Below are 7520 nucleotides of genomic sequence, written 5' to 3'. Positions count from 1 at the left end.
TAAAATAGTACCCTGAAATGCCAGCTTAATAGGGTCGGGCCTTCCCGCCCCCCCCATAAATTTCATTCTGGCTACGCCGATGCATACCATTTATGAAAACCACATATGTATATAGATTTTAGAATTCGTAATTTATTAAAGACATAAATTTAGAGATTTATAATTTTATATGTAATTGTTATTATACATAATAAGATTTCTATTAATATAATTTAAATCACAGCAGTCTTCATATATGCATATGCATACATTATATGTACATATATGTATGTATGTCAATATATGTATATAATTTAAACAACGTATGCGTTTTCTCTTAATTTTTCATTCCACAATCGTTACATGATGGTGTTTAGTTTTCTTTGTAATCTAATGTACACATGTACATTCATACATATGTATGTGTGTATGTAAGTCTGTTTTAAAATAATCTAGTATGTACTAAATATGTAAGTATGGATATACATAGCAGTTTTTATTAGCGCACATTTTTTGTATAGAAAATAGAAAAAACAAATTAACTTAAATAAAAAAGAATTTTAAATTTTAAAAAAGTTTTAAATAAAAACGAACTAACCATCATTAAAACAAACATTTCTTTCTTGCATAAGTATGTACATATGTATGTAAAAATAGCGCTTGAAAATGGGCACTATTTACGTATGTATGTATGTATGTAATTGGTAAATTGTTTAACTTATGAATACTGCGATTGACCATAGGCATTAAAATAAGCTTAACTGTTATTTTTTGTATGTGCCTATTTATGCACTTGTAGGGTTGCTTGCCTGCATTGCATGTTTTTTTTTTTTATTGGAGCGGGAGTCTTTCAAGTGCTCGAAACGACTTCGGCTGGCTAAAGAAGTAAAATAGCTAATAAACAACAAAAATAAAACTATATATCAACTAAATAGATAGTATAAGATATTTGCCAATGAATACGGCAATGTTACATTTACTATAAGTAAAAAGTATTAACACGACTATATTTTCATTAAATTAGTGAAATATTTCGCTAAGCTGGAATGCTATATTCATTCTTACTGCTGTTAATATATTGACATACACCTATCTGCACATGCACATACATATGTACATATGCATGTTTGTATGTACATTTGATATTTTTATAAGAGTTTATTTATTTTATGCGTAAGTATGTATATTTTCTACTGTCTTAAATAGTTTCTTAAACCATGCTAGTGCCTTTATGTTACGCCATCATATGCATTTTTTATCGCAATTATGTAATTGAATTAACTTAGTTACAAATACATTAGGGTGCCCATCGAATTTTATTTATTTTTTTAAATTTCAAGACCCTAACCCCTAATTCCCTTCCATTTTATGAGAAATATTATTACATATTTTTATAGATTTTTAAAAGTCATTTAGAGGTCGCGACTTTCATTTTAGGTCAGAAAGCATGGTTTTGTAGATTTATCAGTTTTTGATTGACTAGTTTTCATTCAATTTTAAAGGTCAAACACGTTTTGATAAGAGAATTTATAGGCGTATAATAATCTGTTGTCCTGGATTGTCGAGATATTTCATCCAGCAAATTAAAAAAAAAAAAAAAACATTTTCTCTTATTTTTTTTTTTAAGTTTTGACCATCACTTATTTCCACAATTTCAAAATATGTCGTAATATCAAAATTTAAATCTATTTTCAAATAAACGGATACCCAATTTATTACAATCGCATAAAAATTGTCGATGTTAGGCAACTTTTCTTAAATACGGCTTAGAATTTATGTTGTGTATGTACCGGACTTTCGATTTTTTGAGCAGTGTGGCTAAGAATTTCATCAATGCTTATTCATAATTGATATATGCAATCGCTTTTTAGCAAAAAAGTGGCTTTATATTATATGATATATGCGTATCGCAAAAACTACTTGACCGATCTCGACCAAATCTGGTATACACATTGTGCTTAAACTCCTTAAGTACCGTCTTGAATATTTTTGAGATCGGACAAAACCTACTCCCCCGAAAATATAGCTAGTTAGCTTGAGCTTTTTGATATTACCTTTACGTTGGTGGAGCCAGTGGTTTTTGTACGATTTCAAAAATTTTCAATATGGCGCTTGAAGAGCCTAAGCCAAATGTGTATGACAAATTTAGTCCAGATCGATCAATTCGTTTTTGAGATACGAATAGATCATATACGTGAGCGGTGAACCCATTTTCCTAAAACTTCTTGAAAAACCACTTTTTTGCTAAAAAACGATTGTATATACTTATTTTGATTAAATTTTGATGAATTCCTTAGCCACACTGCTCAAAAAATCTGAAATTCCGGTACATACATAATAAAAATTCAAGGCCGTGTTTAAGAAATTTCGCCTAACTTTGACAATTTTTATGCGATTGCAATAAATGAGCTGTCAGGTTATTTTGAAATAGATTTAATTTTAGATAGTTTTTATATATATTTTGTAATTGTGAAAATTAGTGATGGTCAAAACATAAAAAATTAAGAAAAAACGTTTTTGTTTTTTTAATTTTCCCGATGAAAAATCCCGACAATCCAAGTTTGACAACAGATTATTATACTTCATTTTAAAGGCCTATAAATCTTCTTCTCTCAACATGTTCGATGTTTAAAATTGAATCAAAACTAGTTATTCAAAAACTGATAAATCTACAAACCTGTACCTTTTGACCTAAAATGACAGGTCGCGACCTCTAAATGATTAAAAAAAAATTATAAAAATATGTAATAACGTTTCGCATAAAAAAGAAGGAAATTAAAATAAAAAAAAAGTTGCGATACATACATACATACAAGAAAATGTTTCGGAAAGTGAATAATATTGAATATGTATACTAAATTTTTTTTATCCTACTTATTCCATTTAATACATTCAAGTCCATGGCGCCTTGGTTTTCAAAAAATTGTTAAGTTCTCATGTTAAGTTCTCTCATTCTCTTGAATCATTATTATTTCGACTGCAAAAGTCTGTTTGCAATTTTGAAAAATTTGTACATATGGGAGTACTTGACATTACCGACCACTTGCGGTTTGAAAGTTAATTTCACTTAGGCAAAATGGACTTAAAAGAGTTGAACGAAAAATTAAATACAGTAAGTGGCAAATGAAGGCGTCAAAGTAGGAGTGGAAAATAAAAAAAATAAGTGAGTGACCGCTCTGCTTTAAATGTGCACATTATTTCGACATATCTCGAAGCAGTATGAATTTTTTCTAAATTTTAGTTATTTTGATTTACAAATGTTTGTAATGTAAGTTCTATGTATTCGTGGACCGAAACATTTGTACGAATTATCATGACTTCTGTTAAATCGCGTTCGTGCAGTGAGAGCCCAAAGTGGCAGTTCTCTTGGAGGCGAAGTTGCAAATTCTTACTGAAAAAAATGTTTACAAGCGGGATTGTTGCGCGTTATTGCATTTAATAAACAGGCTCGTTAACTTGCAAAAATTTAAAAACGTGAGCTATTTGTAAATGAAGAACGTACAGTTGTTTGGTGGTCATAAGGCACATGAATCTGCGATGCTCAAATTAAACCGAACTCGAATGTGCTGGAATATGACTTTGTTTAACGAAAAATGGTTTTGCATAAGATTCACATTCAATAATGTATTGCTGCGTAAAAAATTTTAAATTTGTTGGACTGTGTTAATAGAAAGTAACAGATTGAAAAGATTGCGTTCTTTGATGGTGGCCAAATTGTACGAAAAATATTTATCGGCATTGCATATATATCTGGTATATATACTCACATAAATTTATGATATAATTTATTTGGTACCATTAAGTTTTCTTTCATAACTCTAACGTTTTTCAATTTTGTTTATGAGATTTGACTTAATTTAATGGAACAGTGTATAACCCATCGTTTGTTATACATATTCAAATAAAATGGCCATAACTCTCTAATTTTTTCTATTTCCACTTTGCCTAATGACAAGTCTCTTTTATTTTAGCAACTACTCTATGTGTATGTATGTACATATGTATGTAAAACTAGTTTTCATTATCCCGCTTGAGAAATTTATAAGTAAAATATCCTAGCTGTACTTATACCTCTCCTACTTCATACATACATACATATGTATGTACTTACCCTGCAGTAAAATTTAAGAACAGTCTGACAATTACATATATGAGAACTACCTCTGAACTAGGAAAAACGGATGCAGAGCGGGACAGTTGAAACATGCGGTGTAAATGAGCAAATGCTCACTACTCGTACAATACGAAAGTAGCTCAGCGAGAATACCTCCGACTCAAGCATCGTTGGTCACGAGCTCAAATCGCGGTGGAGAAAGTTGTGAGTTTTAAAATTTAATAAATTTAAATTGTTGCGTGCAGCTTACCATATTTTTTTTTTTAAATAAAATATGTAACAAAAATTGAATCTGTAAAAGAAAAGAAAAAACGTTAAAAAAAAAAATATCCAAAGTAATGCACTGGGCGACAATTGCCACCGCTAATGACATCGTCGTGTAAAACTAGACAATTGAAAGTATTGCTTGGGTATTGAGCTAGAACTAGTACTGTCGGCAAAAGGTCTAGTTCTATGCTAGTTCTGGGCTAGTCAGATTTTCGGCAGGGCGTATACATACATACATATATAAATTAGACTGATTAAAAAAAATCGACTATTTTTTGCAAAATCTCTTGTGAAATATTTTCGGGACAGTGAAAAAAGACGCCTGTCAAAAACGCGGCATCTAATTTTAATATTTAGAGATCGCGAGTGTTTATTTTCCATAAATAACAGAGCCATTATGTTGTTTTTAATTTGTAAATTTTATAACTCGTTTTTAAGTCAACGTAAAAAAAGTATCTTATGCTGAGTACACATGACACAACCGTTGAAGCAATCAGGACTTCGATCGTTGCCTCCTATGTAGCATTGTTGCTCATTGAAATTCATGTTGCCGCAATTTTGAGTTGGCTGTCTCTACCATCGTACAGTTTCATAAGTAAACACACTATCAGCTGATAGTCAAAAAATGCTTATAGCTGAGATCACCTATTTATTGGCATGTGCTCTTATCTTTTACAATTTCTTTCCTTTCTATCACAATTTATTTTATTTCTATTACAATTTATTCAAAATACACTATTTAACACACCGAACTAGAAACACCAATACACTAACCAAAAACCCACCAATAGGCTGCCAAACACACACCTACAGCCTGCCAGAGAAAACGGTAAGAAGAAGAGTTACTTTACTTATGGAACTGTACGATGGTCTCTACGTTTGCCTCGTGTGTATTGAAGAGGAAAAACAGGTTGCTTCAACTGTTGCCTCGTGTGTATTCAGCATTATGAATTTTCCATAAATTTCCTCCAACAAAAGTTATCCATCGCTTAAGCCAAACATATACAAAATTTAAATTTTCGGTAAAATATTAAAACTAAACACTAAATGTCATAACATTTTTTTAAATTTCTATGAAAAAAAAACATTATTTAACAAATCCTGAAGCGTAAAGCTTAATAAAGTGTATATCACAATTATACACCACCCACAGATTGACAAGTTTTGACTATTAATCTTTTATTTTTTAAATTTAATTTTCAATTAACTGCCAAATACAAAAAAACACTATTTGATTTTAAGTTTAAATATTTTTTTTTATAAAAATATACTCTACTCTTTAACAAAAACCGTATAAATCCAAAAATTAAACTTTGTGCACATTAAAAAAAAACAACCAAACTTTCGTAAAAATTTCGACTTCTTAGATTCTGAGTATACAGTTTGGTAGCGCACTCAATTTTAGTATAACAAGATACAAGTTTGAAGTACCCAAGACTTGCCGTTTTATTGGCTATTTTTTTCTTGACAATGTCAGTTATTTTCTTCCATACGATAAAAAAAAAACAATATTAAACTTGATAACGTAATAATTTATGTTATATGATCTTTTTTCTAAAATAAAACAACCAAGGAGAAAACAAAATTAAAGATTATAAAATTAAAAAAAAGTAAGTAAATAAGTTTTAACATTTCACCGAGGATTGCGTTTAATTAAAATCATATGAGACTTGTTTACAGCCTTCAATTGTCAAAATATATGTTCATATATCGCTCATTTCGATACGTTGACCTAAAAACGAGTTATAAAATTTTTAATGTTGAAAAAATGTCTTTCCTGTGTTATTTATACCGAAAGTAGAAATTCGCGATGAGCGACCATCAATTCTTAATATTAAGGGCTGCGCTTCTAGCAGGCGCCTTTTTTCACTGCACCGAAAATATTTCGGGTGGAAATAAAAAAAAAAGAAATAGTAAATTTTTTTTAACCTGCCTAATAAACATACATACTTAACATTTATAATTCGACCTTAAAACGATTTTGTGCATTCTCCCTAGTTTTACTTTCATTATCGATTGTTACTATTTCTTACTTAGTACAGATTTAAAATTTTATGTTACAATTTTTGAATATATAGCGTGCAAATTGCATTTGAGGTGCTGAATTCAGGCGAAGAACACATTTATGTTTATTTGTTTTGCTATTTTACAATATTTAGCGTATTTTCTAGAGGAAATTTTATTAATATACTTTTTCGATTACGTTTCGAGGAGTTAAAATTTTCTAGTTTAATTGTATTTTTGTACAATAATAACAGTTTTTTAAGTATGTATATATTTATGTACATTCCCATTCATTTCTCCAGTGGCACAATTTATGCAAAATAGTTTTTCGCGACGAGAATATAAACGCATGTTAATATGTATATACATATGTATGTTTGTATATTACTTATAATTACACGTAGAATCCTCCTATGCTACCCGCCTGTAGTCGAAAAAAAATTTACCCGCCCTAATGTTCATACGAAGACGAGCACTAATGGTAGTTATAGGCGTTAAACATTCCTTTTCGAAATAAAAATTAATTTTCCTAAAGTGCGAATGGTTGTTAATCGAGTTCGTCGTCCCCTTTTTTTCCCAGCCACCTCCCAGAACAGAAGAATATTGAAAATAAGGAGACCAGTATTTTTTTTAAATTGGTTAACATTTATTGGTGCTGCCAGAGCTTTGAAGTTTCCCATGTATTTTACAAGAAAATTCTTTTTGTATAGAACTGCTATACAATCGTTAAAATTAAATATTTTTCGATAGAATAAAAATATTTCACTTCAGAAATCTTCAAATTGAATTGTACGACTTGGCAACATTGGCATTGCCTACTGTCGTGCTGAAATAAGTAAACGACGAAAATCGTCGAAAACTATGCAGTGCTGCCAAGTTTTTCCGTTTTAATACACCAGTCGAGCGGAAATTTTAGCCAATGACATGAAATTTTCGATACGATTTGACTCTCGAAAAACGACATGCATTCGACACGACTCTCGCAATGACGGAACTTATAGCCGATAGTCTTATCTCTTATTTATGTATTCGTAACCAAATCGCGCACGAACTGTAAAAATCAGGGCTGCAAACCGGTTTTGAACCGAACCGTCGCTTTTTTTCGGGCTCCGAACCGAACCGTTTTTATTTTAAAATCCCAAAACCGAACCAAAAA

The sequence above is a fragment of the Rhagoletis pomonella genome, unplaced genomic scaffold (genome assembly GCF_013731165.1).
Source record: "Rhagoletis pomonella isolate Grant_MI unplaced genomic scaffold, Rhpom_1.0 Rhpom_scaffold_01226, whole genome shotgun sequence".
NCBI classification, from domain to species: domain Eukaryota; kingdom Metazoa; phylum Arthropoda; class Insecta; order Diptera; family Tephritidae; genus Rhagoletis; species Rhagoletis pomonella.
The sequence above is the reverse complement of the archived record's forward strand: the minus strand, read 5'-3'. Positions refer to the sequence as shown.